The sequence below is a fragment of the Aquila chrysaetos genome, chromosome Z (assembly GCF_900496995.4).
Source record: "Aquila chrysaetos chrysaetos chromosome Z, bAquChr1.4, whole genome shotgun sequence".
NCBI classification, from domain to species: Eukaryota; Metazoa; Chordata; class Aves; order Accipitriformes; family Accipitridae; genus Aquila; species Aquila chrysaetos.
The window spans coordinates 84,364,157-84,381,678 of record NC_044030.1 but is presented as its reverse complement, the minus strand read 5'-3'; the positions used below and the strand labels follow the sequence as shown (position 1 = coordinate 84,381,678).

General features: G+C 48.5%; 1 protein-coding gene across 2 annotated transcripts in view; it reads left to right on the top strand.

The window, feature by feature from the left end:
* The window catches only part of ZBTB7C (zinc finger and BTB domain containing 7C), a 159,426-nt gene that overhangs the window by 66,337 nt on the left and 75,567 nt on the right, over positions 1-17,522 (top strand). Inside the window, exon 3 of one of the 2 annotated variants that reach the window (XM_030005652.1) lies at positions 3,358-3,456. The exons of the other annotated variant lie outside the window; for it this stretch is intronic. The gene's annotated coding sequence lies outside the window, so the exon portion shown is untranslated. The remainder of the gene's footprint in view (positions 1-3,357; positions 3,457-17,522) is intronic. 2 annotated transcript variants of the gene reach the window in all.

Genomic DNA, 17,522 nt, shown 5'->3' with positions numbered 1-17,522 from the left:
TTGTTCAGCCTGGAGAAGAGAAGGCTCCGGGGACACCTTATTGCAGCCTTTCAATGCTTAAAGGGGGCTTAGAAGAAAGATGGGACAGAGTTTTTAGTAGGGCCTGTAGCAATAGGACAAGGGGTAATGGCTTCAAACTAAAAGAGGGCAGATTCAGACAAGATAGAAGGAAGAAATGTTTTACGATGAGGGTGGTGAGGCACTGGGAGAGGTTGCCCAGAGAGGTGGTAGATGCCCCGTCCCTGGGAACGTTCCAGGTCAGGTTGGACGGGGCTCTGAGCAACCTGATCTAGTGGAAGGTGTCCCTGCTCATCGCAGGGGGCTTGGACGAGATGACCTTTAAAGGTCCCTTCCCACCCAAACCATTCAGTGATTCTGTGATTCATGTAATTAGACAGTGGACTGCTGGTGTGTACTAAAGATTTCAAAAAATGCATCATTTTCCCCCACCTGCCCAGCCAAATAATCACAAAAGTGCCTCGAGGAGAAAGGGAAAGGATCGTCATCATCAGCTGGGGATCTGGTAAAACACTGTATATCACGAGATTCACAGTAAAGTCACGACACTGGTAATGCTAGTCTAAGGATTTTTGTCGGGGGTCATGGTTTCTTTGCCTTGCTCGATAAAATAAAACTTGCCGAAGTGCCGATGGTGAGCTCCCATCTATCTGTCCTCATACTTCCAGCCACTTCTGCTTGAATTATTCATGTTCGGTAAGTGATCTGCAAACAGCTCCTGTGATCTCCCTGTGATCTGTGTGTATGTGAGACTCACCCCTGCTTAGGTCAGGGCATTTTCTTGTTTCCTTCCTCACGGCAGGGAGTCTGTGGGAATCTCCGGATTGCTCACCGCCTCCTTCTGATGAACTGAGCCATATATTTATTATTTACGCACTATGATTTGTTCGGCTGTCGCAGGCACGCGGTATTATCACTGGATAAGCGAGAAGACTCCGTGCAAACATCTGCAGCTATTGCTTGACAAATCCTATTGTAGAAATAATATCAAGGAGCTGCAGAGGCACTTGCAGGGCAAATGCCCTTACAAGTGAAGGCAGCTCTGCCAGCTTCTCACCCAGCGTAGGATGCATTTCACCTGCATGTGCATCTCAATAGAGCTTTACTGGGCTTTTTTATATATATATATATATATATATATATATATATATCTGTGTGTGTGTGTGTGTGTGTGTTTTATATGTTTGCTTGTTTTCCACAAGCTCTGCTCTGCGTTTATTTTAATTTTTTATAATGTATTCTGATTTGGTCATGGAAAGAGGTTTGTAAAACTAGTGAGAAGGGCAGTTTGTGGTCGAGCAATCGGCAGGTGTCCTGTTTACTCATTAATGAAACAGGCTGTATGCCCGCCTCTTCCAGCACACCCACCTCAGGGAGATCTTGGATCTGCCCTTCCAGTGTCATCTACTTCATCCCAGTATACTGCGATAAACCAGTCTGCATTTTGGGATGAGGACTGGAATGCTTCAGGAACCCATTGCCAAGCAGAGCTGGAGCTGATGCTCTAGGCAAGGCAAGGCTCAGCAGAGAGACAGGGGACCGCCAGGTCCCCTTCCCCAGCTGAGGGGGTAGCTTTGGGTGAAAAAAGCTCCATTTAGGGTACTTGCTTTTATACAGAACCCCTGAGGAGGACCTGTACCTTGCCTAGGATATCCCTCACCTACGACATAACTGGAATACAGTAGCGAGTTTGTTAAAATGTCCTGCCTCTCCGCAATCTGGAAAGAAGATTTTCTGTTAAACCTTAGGGAAATTACTGGCCTTGTTAACTAGCATAGAAGTAATGAACCACAGCAGGGTTACTCGAGAGATTTGGGCCCTGGCTTTGTAAGACTGCATTGTTTCTTTAAATGAGAGAAATAATTTAAGCAAACAAACGAACAAAGAATTTCTGGAAATTAAAGTACGGTATGAATGGGATGATTTGCTCATCTTCTGTTTAATAGGAGCAGTGCAGTGAACAATTGCATGGTCGACCTCAGAAATCTATCCATGGTAACTAGTCACAGGAGAGAAAAATAGACAGCCTGCCACCAACTTGGTATTAAAGTTATATTTTCCATTTTTTCCATGGTTTTGGGCCAGTCGGGGACTTTCCATGAGCAATCAGCACGGCAGAAATCCCCTTCTGCTTTGTAGCAACCACCGCCGCTGAGCAATGAAAGGTCCGATGCTGGTTTTGCACTGGTTTTGGCTTTAGTGGGTTTCAGTCCCAGTTTCCAGTGGGATCGGGCTGGGGCAGACCGTCCTGCTGAATACATCTCGTTGGACTAGGGCTATGGGTGGGTGGTGCCCCCTTAGCCCTTCCACGCCATGGCCGAGGCTTGCTTGTGATGGGGTCTGGTAGAGGAACCTCACCTTTGGTTTCATCACCTCTACGAGGTGCTGGATGTTAAATCCCCAACTGGGTTTGGGGTCTGTGCAAGCCCTGCATGATCCATGCGCCTCTGGGCGAGTCCTGCAAGAGCCTGGAGGAAGGACAGAAAGACGCTGCCAGGCTGGAGTTCATCCAAAAATAAAAAAAAAAAAACAGGGATACTGGGCCTTCGGGCTCAATCGTCTGTTCCTCAAAAGACATTTTTGGAAGGGATCACTGTGCTTTTGTTCTTCCATTAGGCAACTGAGGAGCGAGCATTGTTTTCCTCCCCTCATCCATTCCCCTTATAGGGGAAGAAGAAGGAGGACTTGGCCACCCTGAGCCGAGCATCTCGGGGGACCTCCCAAAACAAAGGGCCGTATGGAGAAAAGTGCCGTCATCCCATCCCCGTCATCGTCTTCCCTCCCTTCACCCTGTGCTTGGCACGACCGTGCCTGCTCGGGGCTGGTGTGCCGCACGTCAGTGCCAACCGGCAGGGAGCACGGAGCGGTGATCCTAAGCTTCCTCCCTGGAAACGCGGCAAACTTCTTCTTATCTCCAGGTTTATCGCTTCCTGTAGACTTGGCAAGGCAACCCTGGAGTTTGTCATCTGCCAGGAAGGCGTGTTAGCTCCGGGACGGTGTTGACAGTGTACGTGTCCACGTCTGATGGCTTGGATAAAGCAGTACTCCTGGGGAACATCATTTTGATGTTCCTAGATGTGGACTGAAGCTCTATGGACATATCCATCCTGGAGTAGTTTCTCTCCTGTGTGCTGCAGGGATCCATCCCTGATCTGCAGAGAATGCCTGTGGCTTGGAGAGCATCTCCCCAGCCACGCTCTGCATGACCCTTGCGTTAGCTCCCCATACAGGAATATGGGGCTGGCACGGGGAGCTGGGATGGGGTTTTATTAATTACAGGTTGTATAGGGTTTTTTTACAAAAGACTGGACTAAGACCAACCTATCTTGTTTTGCCCAGGCTCCAAGGCTGACCCTGCTGAGAGCCCCTGAGATACTGAACTCTATGGGAGCGGAGACCACTTGACTGCACTCAGCACCTTTCAGGATCAGGCCCTAGGTAATTATTCTAATTCTCTGCCTGGATGATGGGTGAAATTTGATGTTTTTGCTATGCAGACCATCTGAAATGACATTCCTAGTTGCCGGTCCTATGAATCCGTGGATTCTTTTTCCCCCTGAAGGTTGTCACTCTCTAGATCGGTTGCTTGACACTACAATAATAACCACTGTTCTCTCAAAAATAAAACAATATATTTCCTTTGGTTCCAGAGGGGGAATCATAGAATGGTTTGGGTGGGAAGGGACCTCTAAAGGTCACCTCGTCCAACCCCCCTGCCATGAGCAGGGACATCTTCCACTAGATCAGGTTGCTCAGAGCCCCGTCCAACCTGACCTGGAATGTTCCCAGGGATGGGGCATCTACCACCTCTCTGGGCAATCTGAATTGCTGCATCACCGTTCTGGCAACGGTCACCAGCTCTTCTGCTTGGGAAGTTCTCCTGAAGTTAACTTGCAGAAAGCTGTAAAAACAAACAAACAAACAAACAAAAAATGTTCTTCACTCCCATCAGAAGCAATCAAAGGCTTAAAATTTCAATACTTGTTGGCAAGGATGCTTGTTCAGGTTAGAATTTTAAGAAGGGCTCAAAACCTACAGCTGCAGGAGCCTGCTTTTTAAAATAAATCTAGCAACTATTTTCTGCAGAAAGATGAATTGTGAAAATCTTACTTACCTCGGTTCACAGCAGCTGCATTCTCTCCTCCAAACCTGGCCTCCTTATTGTGCCTTTCAGAAACTTTAAATCTTTACCCCAGGGTCGATAGATGGAAGTCAAAGAGCCTAGGGCCAAGCAGTGCCTTGCTCTGCATCCTCGTGGAGATGTGGTGTCAGCCCAGTGCCTTGCTTGGGAGGGGGGCATAGGCAGGATTTGACCCAAGATTTGTTCTTCCAGCCCAGCAAAGCCAGCTCAAACTCAGAGCGTGAGCTTGAGAAGCGAGGATCTTAGGGGTGAGTTTTAAGAGGAGTAAGAAGGAAGCCAGCAGGATGCTGTGGATGTTACTCTGAAACACTAAGGATGAAGGATTTCCTGTAGGGTTGGCTTCCTGAGCAAGTTGATATTCCTTACAGAATTCTCTATGCCGATAAAAGCATTGGTCAACAGAGGGTTATAATTTTTTAACCCGTCTGTTGGATCTTTTTCCCCCAATAAGTCGGTTAATAAAAACCAGCTTCTCACTGATTTCGGCGGAGGTTAAAGCCCAGCTCTCAAGATGAGGGTGGTGTGAGGGCAGATTGTGTGTCGCTGGCTGCTCTCCCAGAGCATCCTCTCTCCGTGCGGGAACAGAGGGCTATTCTCCATCCCTCGCAGCTCTGTACAGTGACATTTTCAGGACCCAGGCCTGAGGACTTTGACTGGGTTGTTTCCTGTTTTGACAATCTCCATTTCAAATACTCTATACACAGCATTGTGCAGGGAATTAAAAAAAAACCAACCCGTATCTTTCTCTCTTGAATATTGTGGTGGGTGGTGGGGAGCTAAGCTCACGTTTCCAATGGGGAAGCAGAAGACGTGGCTGGTGTAATAGGCTCAGAAAGTGAAAGAGAGGAAAATGAAGAATGAGAAAGAAGAAATATGTTCACCATCAGGGCTGTGGTGTGATATTTTTCCCCATCCAGTCTGATTTTGTGGGGATGGGGTGTTTTCTCGGTGCCGAAGCTCGTACGCTCTGTGTTTAAACTGTTGCTGTCAAAGCTTGGAGACTAACTAAAACAAAAATGTCACAGGTCAAATGGCTATTTTCCAATTGACCAGAGTGCAACGTAAATCCTGGGGAGAGAAATAACCCACCAAACATCTACCAGCCCTGTGTTTGTATCTCCCACCCCTGTGCCGGCTGCTGGTGGCAGGTCCCACCAGGACCTGCAACCCGGTGGCAGAGCCAGGTAGGCAGGCAGCTGCCTGCCTCAGCATCTGGAAACTTTCTGCAAGCAGCATCCTCTCCCTACCAAAATTTTTGTGCACATTTAACAGCATCAGATCCAGATTTAATCTAGGTCAGCGATTAGGAGGATCAAGAGGTTGCTTCAGGTGAGCATGGTAGGAGAGAAAACATCCGCCTGTGGAGGAGCCTGGGCTGGAGGCTCATCCTAACCCCCTCAACACATCTTCAGCCGAGGGCTGGTCTTTGCTGCTCTAAATTCAGAGGATTTGGATAGGCAACGCTCCCAGGGAGCGTCAAGGCAAGCGCGTCTCCTCTGCCGCTTTGTGCCGTCCCTCGCAAAGTCCCCCCTGAGGTTTTGGCGTGGCCGATTGCTCTTCGATGTGTTGTAACCTGAAAATAAGGATAGATAAAGGCAAAATGTTCTGGGAGCGATGCCAAGCCAAAGGCACTGAATTATTAAGAGATCCGTATCTGGATAACGGATTTATGCTCTTTAACAACTTTTAAGAGAAAATATGGTGTTTGCAGAATCAGATTGGGATCGTCCTAAGAAATAGTGCTCTCCTTTTTAAATTGTACTGCTTTTATTATTATTATTTTAATAATAATAATATTTCCCTAGTGACGCCGTATATGAGAATATTATTTGCGTAGGAACTGGAAATGAACCTGAAATGATAGGCGTATTTTTTAAAGGCACTTTACAAGTCACTCGGCATTGGAAAAGGTACAACTATCCGTCAAAGCAAGGCTTGGGGATAAAATAATTAGAAATCACACAACCATAGCAAAGGAAGATTAGTGCTAAAATTAGAAGCCATAAAGTTGTTTTTAGATTAGGCTGGAATCCGGGCAGGCTGTTTTATTTTACCGTGTTACTTTAAAAAAATACAAGGTGAGAGGTGTGAATTGCCTGCATTTGGTTGTGTTGCAATGGAAATGCTATCGCTAATGCTAGGTGGGATGATCTATGAGATGATTTTCAGGGAAATCCTTAGGGAATGGAAGTACAATCCACCGTGAAAGATGACATGCTGCTAAAGGAGCTGGATTTGGTGCTGGGCTACTTCTTCCCACTCCCCATGGACGTCCTGTAAGGTTGGTTTGCTCCTAGTTTTGTTTCAGGGTTGTAGTGGCCAAATGCCCACGTTGCATCCAGAAACCATGGTGGGATGGCTGGGTGCGGAAGGGTCTGCACCCGCAAGTGGCGTGGGTGCAAGTTGGAGCTGCTGTGGTCCTGGGACCTGAGCTGGCTCTTTGGGGCCAGATAGCAAGGTTAGATGGGGCATAGCCCATGCAACTTCATCTTTTCATATATCTGCTGGAGCTCCTTGTGCGTGAACAGGAATGAACCCTCTAACAGAGGAAGGCCACAAAAATGATCAGAGGACAGGCTGAGAGAGTTGGGGTTGTTCAGCTTGGAGAAGAGGAGGCTCCAGGGAGACCTTATTGTGGCCTTTCAGTACTTAAAGGGGGCTTAGCAGAAAGATGGGGACAGAGTTTTTAGTAGGGCCTGTAGCAATAGGACAAGGGGTAACGGTTTTAAACTAAAAGAGGGGAGGTTCAGACTAGATATCAGGAAGAAATGTTTTACGATGAGGGTGGTGAGGCACTGGGAGAGGTTTTCCAGAGAGGTGGTGGATGCCCCATCCCTGGGAACATTCCAGGTCAGGTTGGACGGGGCTCTGAGCAACCTGATCTAGTGGAAGATGTCCCTGCTCATGGCAGGGGGTTGGACGAGATAACCTTTAGAGGTCCCTTCCAACCCAAACCATTCGATGATTCTGTGATCTGTCATGGAGGCTGTATTATACCTGAAAAGCGTGTAACGTAGTGCGACCCACCTTTACTCTTAGCTGGCATTGGCTTATAGAGGAGGTGCATGTCTCCCTAGTGCTGGTCTTCAGCCCCATTACACCATTAGTTTCCAAGGGACCTCCTTTGATTAACACCTGTGCCAATTAAGCCTATTGCAGGGTGTGCTGTGTTTTGGGGATGGGGACATACCTGTTGTGCCTTGGTTCTTGTGCCGGGGACAGGGCATGGCTGGGGATTTGCTTCTCCCTGTGTGGAGGTGCTTGGAGGAGCTCCTCCTCACTGTGGTGGGTTGGGATGCAAGCATCTGCCACCACGCTGGGCAGCGGATGGTTTTTTGGGAAAGAAGGAGCCAAAAGTGTGTCCTGTTTGGCACGTGAGGATTCATGGTGTGACAGGAGTAGGACAGAGAGGGGGACAAGGAGGAATGACATGGGACAGCTTCAGTGTGAAAAGTGGCTGAACAGAGTAAGCCCTTCAGTCTGGAGAAGGAGCTGAGGAGGTATCTAAGTGGGGTATGTAAGTCCTATGTGGTGTGGAGGTGGATAGGGAAGAGTTATTTGTTGTGTTTTGCAGCTGGAGAAAAACAGTGAAACGATTGGGCAGAGGCCTTAAACAGGAGGACGTGCTTTTTTATAAAACATGTAATTAAACTGTGGATCTCCTTGCCACAGGATGTTGCAGATGCCAAAAGTATAAATGGCTTCAAAAAACGATTAGAGAAATTTGTGGATGAAGGGTCGATCAAGGGCTGTTAGCACAGTGCTACAGGTACAGCCACCGGATTGGGAAGCATCTCGGCTGCTTGCTAGCCATCAGGAGCATATACCCAGAGAATTAGTCCATGTGTACACCCCTTGGTCACCCTCAGAGCTGGGATCTCGGGCTGCAGGACCTTGGGTACCTGCCCTGGTGTTGAACCTGTTCCATGCTGGTGGAGGACAAGGATAGCTGTGTCTGCTGTCCCCCTCATCCTTCCCATGGCAAATGCATACCCATACCTGAAGATCGGACATCACCAAGGCAGGCCAGCTGGTTATCGTGGGGCATGATATTCCTGGATATATTGGCAATCCTTCCCCTGCAAGTTGGCTTGCTCCAGCATGCCCAGCCAAGGCAGGAGCACACGTCCAGATGGGTTAAGATCCTCCAGTGAAAATGTCCTATGACCAAATTCCTCCTAAGTCCACGTGAACATCCCAAGAGGGTATGGGGTAGGGAGGAACTGGCATGCTCCATGTATAAATGCCTTCAGGAAAAAATGTCTCGATACTAAGAGGCTTTCTGATACACTTGGAAAGGCGTAACATGAGCAAGAAGTTGGAGGACAAGGTCAGGAACATCCAGGTGTTTTCATCATGGAAGTGGCCAACTAAAGGTCTCTGTGACCCAGAGAAAGGTGACTTCTTCAGTTCTGGTGCCTTGGAATGGGGAGTGGGGGATTTCTGGGAAGGAAACCTGAACTTTGTGGGATGTGCTGCCTAAATATGGACACGACTGGGCGAAGCCCATCTCCTGGTCCCACCAGAGGTACCAAATAAAAGGGTCTATAGGTTCCCTCCGGACCGGGAAGCACCAGCCCCCCTGTGACCACCCGCAGCATCTTGTCGGCACGTGCATTTCCCGGTGCCTGCAACGGGAGAGTGGAGTTGAGCACAGACTGCCTGCTTCCTCCGAAACGCTCCCCGCCGCGCCTCCAGCTCGGTGAAAGCAGGACAACTTCTCATCGACTCTTTGTAGCCTGAGAACAGAGCCTTGGAAAAGTCCGGCCGCAGGAACTTTACTAATTCCAACTAATGACTCCGAAATACTGACTGAGGGGAACAATTGGGCATCATCAAAAGGCACAGACAAAAGAAATGCACTGTATTGTAATAGCAAACGGAGCTGAATTTGGTCTGATGGAGCACCTTTCATATTCAGAGCATTTCAAAGTGCTTTGCAGAGTAATGAGCTGCATGCTGACGGTGGGGCTGGTGGAGCGGTCTTTATGTGCCCAACAATAGCTGGCACAGCTGGTGGAGGAGGACCTGCTCGTGGTGGGAGAGGGGATGGTGGCTGGGATGGTGGAGTTATCCTGCGCTTTCCTGTTTTTTCAGTGCTGTTAGATCTGTAACTAGCGTTTGGATGGGCACCGGAGGTGTTCAGGCAAGACCTGTTGGCCTTTCAGTACTTAAAGGGGGCTTAGAAGAAAGATGGGGACAGAGTTTTTAGTAGGGCCTGTAGCAATAGGACAAGGGGTAATGGTTTTAAACTGAAAGAGGGGACATTCAGACAAGATAGAAGGAAAAAATGTTTTACGATGAGGGTGGTGAGACACTGGCACAGGTTGCCCAGAGAGGTGGTAGATGCCCCATCCCTGGGAACATTCCAGGTCAGGTTGGACGGGGCTCTGAGCAACCTGATCTAGTGGAAGATGTCCCTGCTCGTGGCAGGGGGGGTTGGACGAGATAACCTTTAGAGGTCCCTTCCAACCCAAACCATTCAGTGATTCTGTGAAGACCTGGCTGTGATTCCTCTGTTGTCCTGATGCTTCTGTGTCTGTAGCTGAGATGGGGCCGCTGTGTCTGTCTAGCAGCAGTCCATCAGCATTCTGGACTGGGCATGCTGGGGAAATGTGGGGTAAATGGGAGTTGGGTTTGGAGGGACAGTCTGTGAGATGGGATTAGTCTTTCCTTCTTGAAACTGTGCAGAAGTCCCTAGGTTTACCTATGGATCTGCTCCTCTTGGCATCACTTAGAGGGACAGTGAGCTTGGCCACTTTTCCCAGAAGGACTGGGAAACCCTCTCCATGCTCTAGCCTCCAAAAGCAACGGAGCTACTTCATCCTCCCAGGAGTGCAGCAATATTGGTGTCTGGTCCTGCCTGTGGATTTACCTGGTCCTATGGACCTGTAGGTCCTTCACATGTAGGTCTGCACTCTCGGTGGGCTCAGCTTCTCTGCCCTTCTTTTATCTTTGGGGAAGCAGAGTTTGAGAAACACGTTGTGACTCACATGAGAATCCCTTGTCACAGCTGGGAATAGACCTTGGCCTCCCAGGTCACCGTCTGGTCCTCTAATCTTGCGGTTTCTGTGACAGTTTCATGAAGGCCCACATACAACTTCAGCTCTTTAATTTTAGCTAAGCCAGAATAGCACTGGCGCAGCTGCGTGAGCAGAGCTCTTAGTCCTGAAGCCATCTCTGCGGCAGGGAGGTTACTTGCCCCTTGCAAGGAGAGGAAAAGGTTAATTGCATTTTTTTCCCTTTTTTTCTTTTTTTTTTTTTCTTGTTTCTGCTTTTTTTTTTGGAAAAGAGGAAATAAAGTACCTACCCCACCCTAAGGGGACTGCACAAATCTGTCAGCCCTTGGTGGGTGGGGGCAGGCAGCTGGGCTGCATTAAGGAAATAGCCCTTGGGAGGGAAGGGGTTGGGGGCATGGGTGGGGGGCCTTGGCTGCCTGCCTGGAGCTGCAAGCAGGGAGGGGGATGCTCTACCGGGCTATATTTGGAGAGCCCAGGCTGTAACACTGTCTGCAGAGCCATGGGCGCTTGTGATGAGTTTATCTTGCCCGGGGTTGGAATAAAAGAGCTGCAGCAATGCCTGGTTTGGGGTTAGGAAATGAGCTCGGGGGTGAGGAAGGAGATCTCAGACCTTCTCCTGTGCAACCTGGGTCCTTCACTACACCAGCTCCCTGCTAACCAAGATAAGCAAATTCCAGCAGCCTCCTGTCTTCGCTGGAGGACCACGCTGGCGTTGGGTTCATTGCATCTTCCCCATCCCGGCCGAGAAAGGAGAATGGGAAGCAGACCGAGATGTGTCAGAAGCCTGGAGCCTCCTCGCTTCTCCATCTGTGTTTCGGTGCCGCCTGCGCTCCAACTGGGTTGGGCTGATGTCATGGCAAGACTTCCTCTCGCAGGCAGCGGTCTCGCGTGCTGTCATCCTGCAGCGGGGATTTGATGGTGTGCAGACGGCTTTGCCGTTTCCCTTCCCGTCTGTCTCGCGCCGAGGCTGCCCGCCGCTGCTTTCCAAGCAGGGGTGTCTCAAAGGGCCGGTTGAGCGGCAGCGGTAGCAGAGGCAGGTTCTCCGTGATGACCCAACCTTGTGTGGGTATTTTGGTACCACTTCTGAATTAATGCTTAAAGGAATATATAAAGACCCAACATTTTAAGTTTCTTGGGGAGCTGATGGCCATAAAAATATAGTCTCGTGTGGTGAAGCCATAAGGTCAAAGCAAAGAAGCAGGGTTATGTCTTGAAACAACTCAAAGCAACTTTCAAGCTTCTCGTCTTGTTCAGGGCATCTAAATTCAAAGCTATCATGCGTATATCACACAGGGTGTGCTGTTTGTACAGAGCCTATCCAAGTCTTTCTCGTTTTGCTTTTGTGTCAGCAGTGGCTGGTGTGAGTAACCTGTACTCATCTTTTGAGCATAGTAGGAGGCAAGTCAACTCTGGGGGCTCAGGGGAGACTGGGCTTGGAGGAGGACCAGGGCTGAAGATGGAGGTGATGTAGGTCCTGGTGGTGTGTTTGAGGTGGATTTACATCCTCGTGCTCTTAGCCAGACGGATGCTTTGCCTGTGGCTCTCATTTCAGCTGAACGGTGCAGTAGGGACAGGAGGGAAGATGTTAAGAAGGCAAGAAATGGATTTGTAATCCCAAGCCAGCACCGCTTGGTCTAGAAGAGCATCGATGGAGCCTCGCTGGTGTTTTCCAGTAGAGGGACAGACCTGCCAAGCCTGGGCATCCCCGTGGGGGCTGTGGGAAGATGCGGTGCCTGATGGTGAAGCATAGCCCTGGGGTGGAGGGGGCTCTGGCTGCCCCCTCCAGCACAGCTCTGGGGCGAGGGGCTCATCTGGATTTTGCCAAATAGGCTTCCTTGCCTCCTGTCTGGGATTTGCCATGTGTTTGAGCTTTTAATATCACTTCATTCTCCCTCCCTACATCCCACGCCCCTGTCCCAGATGTATTTGTTTAAGTGGCTTTAATTAACTTACATTTTCCTGTGCGTGACAGCTCCTTGAGGTTTTGGTAGCTGTTTTTTGTCCTTCCACAGTTGTCACTGACATGCAGCACTTTCCCTGCCGGCTGGTCTTCAAGCCTACCATGTTTTTTCCCTGCTCTGTGGAATTATTTTAACATACTGGAAGGAAATGGTTTCCATGTGAGCCTTGTTACTCACACTCAATTGATTACTAGGTGTGATTTTCCTGATCCCTGCCGGTATCTACGAGGATTTTGAGCGAGGAAGCCGGAGGGGCGTAGGATGATGGTTTAGGTCAGATAGATTTATCTTCACAAGTGACAAGACTGATAACTCTGGAGTGGCATGGCTACAGGTGTTATCATTTGGGTGTCTCCTCAAGAGTGAAGGTTAATGTCTTGCCACTACTGATCCATCACGGTGTTATCTGTAGGATTTATAGGTCTTCTTGTGCCTTTCCAGCAACAGCGGGTTCACTTTTCCGGAGCTAAGACCTATGTACCTGCTCCCTGGTTTCAGCAGCTGTAGCGGTCACATCAGCAAACCCCTGCTCTCCTGGGTTCGTTTTCTTTTAAACCCAATGTTAGGAAATAATCTCTGCTTGTTATTGTGTAGTTTTGCACTTCTCCAGTGGAGGGAGGTGGGATGGATGGGGACAAGCCCAATGTCTGAGTCCTCTCCCAAGGGAAGGCATCAGGCAGATGAAGGCAAGGCAAGCCCTGATCCTGCCTTCCCGAGGATCACCCTAAGACATGTGAGCAGGATGATGGTAGGGAGCAAGGGGGGACTCAGATCTTAAAGTAAAATCTCTTAAAAAAAAAAAAAGGGCAATAAATCCAACAAATTAAAATAAAAAGGCAACTAACATGAGTGACAATTGTACAGTATCAGATAACACCACATCCTGAATTCCAGTGGGATAGGAAATACGAAGCAAAAATCACTCAGGTGCTTCTAGATAGTGATAAGGAAAGCAATTCCCATTTACTGGTAGAAATAAAATAAGAGGTCCTGATAAACCCTCCATGACTAGACTGGATTAGGGCTCTAGCTGTGAAAATTCATTACGGGCACGCAAAAGAATGCATATCTCACCGAGCTAAACTGACTACAAACACCATTTATCTAAAGAAGAGCTGATTCACACAGAATAAATAGATTTCTTTCAAAGGGAAGCGGGGTGATCTGTCAGAAATCTGTATCCCTGCCTTGTCATTTATTATGCAAATAAGTCTCACCCCTTTCTAAACCATGAAGGATGAGTTTGTGTTGGAAGAGTGATCTTAAGCTGTTCCAGCGACTCCAGGGCCAGGCTGGGGTCCCCTGCACACACTGCCAGGAGCTGCTGATTTCAGGAGGGCTTCTGGTGGTGAGCAGTGCCGGTCCTTGTCAATGAGGGTAATGCAGTTTGGTTGGACGTTTTCAGAGTTCCCATAGACAAACCCATTGCTTCACATTATTTTGTATAATTTATTTTATTTTATCTTATTTTATGTTGGTTTATTTTATTTTAGTTGCCCATTCTCTGTAGGAATGACTTTGTATCTGGGTCATATGCAGAAGGGAGCCCGTGGTGTATTCTGCTTTGTCCTTGTCTTGAGCTCTCTTCCTTTTGGTATCAGCGCCGGTTAAAGCTGCATCGCTCTGTTGGGTAGGGCTTAGTGGAACGGGACACATCTGAGCTTCAGTCCGTGGTTGACTCTGAGGTGGCTGTAGGTGGCTGCAGAAGCACTCAGCGTGGTGTGCAGGGACTGAAACATGATCTAACACCTTTTGTTCTAGCAATTAAATATCTCAGGATGCTAATTTTAGAACTAGAATTGTGCTGGTAGGAGCCACAAATAGTGGATGAAACCTTGATGTTCCCTTTGGTGGAGAGAGTGTTGAGTCAACGTTAAATGAATAGAAAAAAAACCCCAAACCCCAAAACAAACAGAAAAAGATCTCTAGAAGGTTTTTCCTGACAAGGAAGTTTTAGGTTTTGGTCCTGTATTTCAGAAAGGCTCCTGATGAATCATGTAGCCCCAATTCAGTATGTTTGAACAAAGCTCCAGAGGTGGAAGTCTGACCCCACAAACCCACCAAGCTCCCATCTCTGAGGCAGACTCTGAGCATGATTTGGGACAAGTGGGTCTCCTCTCTAAGGCAACATGAAAGTCAGGGAGATGCTCGGAGAGTAGAGGGATCCAGGTGGCACATTGTACGTGTTCATAAGCAGATTGTAGGACACACGGAGAACCTGGGTTGTAGAAAAGCACATTCGAAGGACTTTCCTAAATGCTTGATCCCAGATTTCTCAGGCACCTTCTCCATCACAGCCAGTAAAGGTATTTGCACTGATTTCTGGATCTGGTGGTCTTAGGAGACCACATCAGCAGATGGCTTCTGGTGCGGGGGAGAGGGACAGGTCCATCAGTAAGCAGGAGGGACTGACCACCCAGCATCTGCTGCGGCCAAGGGGGAAGGCAATGCACGTTGATGTTGGCCATCGCATGAATCTGTCTCACTTCTTCAGGGGCATTTTACACTTGTGTTTTGCCCTCAGTATTTCTGCAGCGCTGGGCTGGCTGGGCTCTTGCAGTGCTCTGGAGTGATTCTGCTAATGGGATCTGACCTGATGGCTTTGCATGTTTTAAGTAAATTAAACACAGCTGCTAGGAAAATCCAGTAACCTTAACAGCACCATGACTCCGTTGTCTGCATTGTAATTACAGCGGCAACCGCCTGGAAGTTCTACTTTCTGGTTTATTTTTAAATAACTTCTGAGCTACCCTTTGATCAACTGCTTCATCCCTGAGTCCTGCCTGTCCTTTTCCTTGTTCTGGGTTTAACCCTTGCTGCTTCTTCAAGCGTCTATCTCATTGCAATTTAAGTCAGTCGCAAATGCAAGCGGCTGATTGCAAAAATGACACTCCTCCCTGAATATATCCTGCAATTTTGAGCTGAGGGTGAATCTGGGGAGAATTTTAAGCCAGAGCTTATGGCGTGCGTGAATACCACAGGCATTCGGAGAGAAGTGTTTTATGGATGCCGGGGAAGTGCATCTTGAAATATGCAGCTTTTTCTGTTACTTCAACTGAAATCCTTTGTACCTCTTCAGAGAGATGGGCTTTCTGTCACAGTGACAACCCTTTAATCAGAAGCAAAAGGAGTTAGTTTTATGTAGGAAGCAAAACTAGGAGCCTAATTAATTTTCCGTTGTCAACCCATGAGTGGAGCCCATGCCTGCAAGAGCGATCAACTCCCAGCACGGGCATAGCGGCATGCTCCTTCCCTTCATTAAAAACTCACGCCACCTTCACTGCGGGATCTACATGGGCTTAAATTTCTGGAGGAAACCCAGGTTCAGGGAAATGACTTAGGGTTTTGCAGCAGAGCCTGCAAAAGGGCTCAAAAACCAGCTGAATTTTAAGCATGTCCCAGTGCAAGGAGGGAGGTTGGCTCAGCATCACGGGAGGCTGGTCCCCACCTCGAGGGCACCAGAGCTACAGCTCCCCAACTGCGCTCAAGGTCACATCATATTTGATTATAGAATCATAGAATCATCGAATGGTTTGGGGTGGAAGGAACATTTAAAAGTCATCTAGTCCAACCTCTCTGCGATGAGCAGGGACATCTTCCACTAGATCAGGTTGCTCAGAGCCCCGTCCAACCTGACCTGGAATGTTCCCAGGGATGGGTACTTCCAACAGAGCCGTTTGCCAGCTTGTTTTCCAACCTGACTTCTTTTCTTTTTGACTGGGCTGGCCAGAACAGGCAGATCTCTGCTCTGATGCCCTGGTCTGCTCCCCCATCTGCTGTCTGCAGCATGTCGTCGTATATCCGCGTCAGAGAGCAAAGCGAGTGTCTATGCGTTTGATCTGGGCGAAAGCACTGAGTGAGTGTGATTTGGGTTGTAAAGTTTATGACATTCTGTGTTTTATGGTATATTTTAAATTGACTTTGCAATCAGGGGACATTAGAGTTTGTAAAGAAAAGTCGGTGTGATGTGTTGCAGAACAGAAGGTGGTAATTTCCCCTCTTATGGTGATGCTATCAACAGTAAAGAATGAAGCAGCTGCTTCTCAGAGGATTGGTTTTTTAACGCATTCGATTTATGTAATTTATAGACTATTATTTATTTTGTGGGGTTTTTCCCCCTTTACTGGCTTTCCCTCTCCCTCCATTACTAGAAGAATGCAGCGCCATCTTATCTACCACTTTTCATCTGTAGATTTCAAAGCCCTTTCTAACCACGGCTGATGTCATTGTTTCCATTTTCACACAGGAAGGGGAAAATTGAGGGCTCGAGATGGGAAAGGATGTCAGCCCAAAGATGCAGCCAGGCCACTCCTCCTCCTGAGCACGATCCACGCACTCATTTCTCCCCGGGTTGGGAGGGATGAGCTCTCTCACGGCATTTTTGGCTGGAAGACACAGTCCCTGGCAAGCCCTGGTCCAGCAAGGAGAGCCCTGTGCCACTGCATGGGCACCCCAACATCTACCATGGGTGCTGCCAGCATCCATCCACATGGCCACCATCAGGATCCTATGAGCCAAAGCAGCTTTTATCCACACACAAAAAGGAGTTACCGTTAAAAACGGCAATAATCATCATGCTCTCCTAGGCAATGAAACAACCACATGTGGCAGTGCATGATAGAAGTGCCTTTTCAAAGTACGTTCGTCAGGTGGGATTTTCTGCAGGGACGTGGATGATTTGGTTCCCTTGACTCCAGTGGGCTTCTCTAAGACACTGCCCTGTTTGAGGCAACACAGACTTTCAGCAAGGCTCAGGCTCTGAAGTTGCTCTGTTAGTTGACAGAAATGGGGTTTTCAGCTGAGCAGAATATTTTCTGGTGAGGTGGGATTCATCTGTCCGCGTTTAGATACCTGGGTGGTAGCCACCTCTTCCCTAGTTGCCTGGGCTGCCTTCACCATCGATGGAGAGCAGTAAGCACAATTTCAGTGGTGTGGTTTCTCTTTTCCTAAGGTAGATATCTAGCTGAGATCAGCTGGATCTTGCTGTAGCTTCTCTCCTTTGCTGAGGGACTCTAGCTAACTAGCCCAATCTAGCTAACTAGCATTTTTCCGCAGGTACACGAGGGGTCTATGACCCTGGGTGTCTCCTTCCCACCACGCATTTCAGTATCTCGACATAAAACTGAATGGCTGGAAGGAGAATTATCCCCAAAAGGCAGCGTGGCACGCGTTTTGCACACCCGATGTCATGTGCTCTGGTGTTGCACCATGGCCAGGCTCTGTGGTTGCACTGCAGGTCCTGACACACCATGGTCAGACATCTTCTTACCTACCTCCACACAACTCCAGAAGAGATGGGGCCAACCCTGTCTGCCCACCAGACCAGTGAGTATTGCTAAATGCAGCTGTAGCTTTTTTTTTTAGATGGCAAAGGGGCCGGTC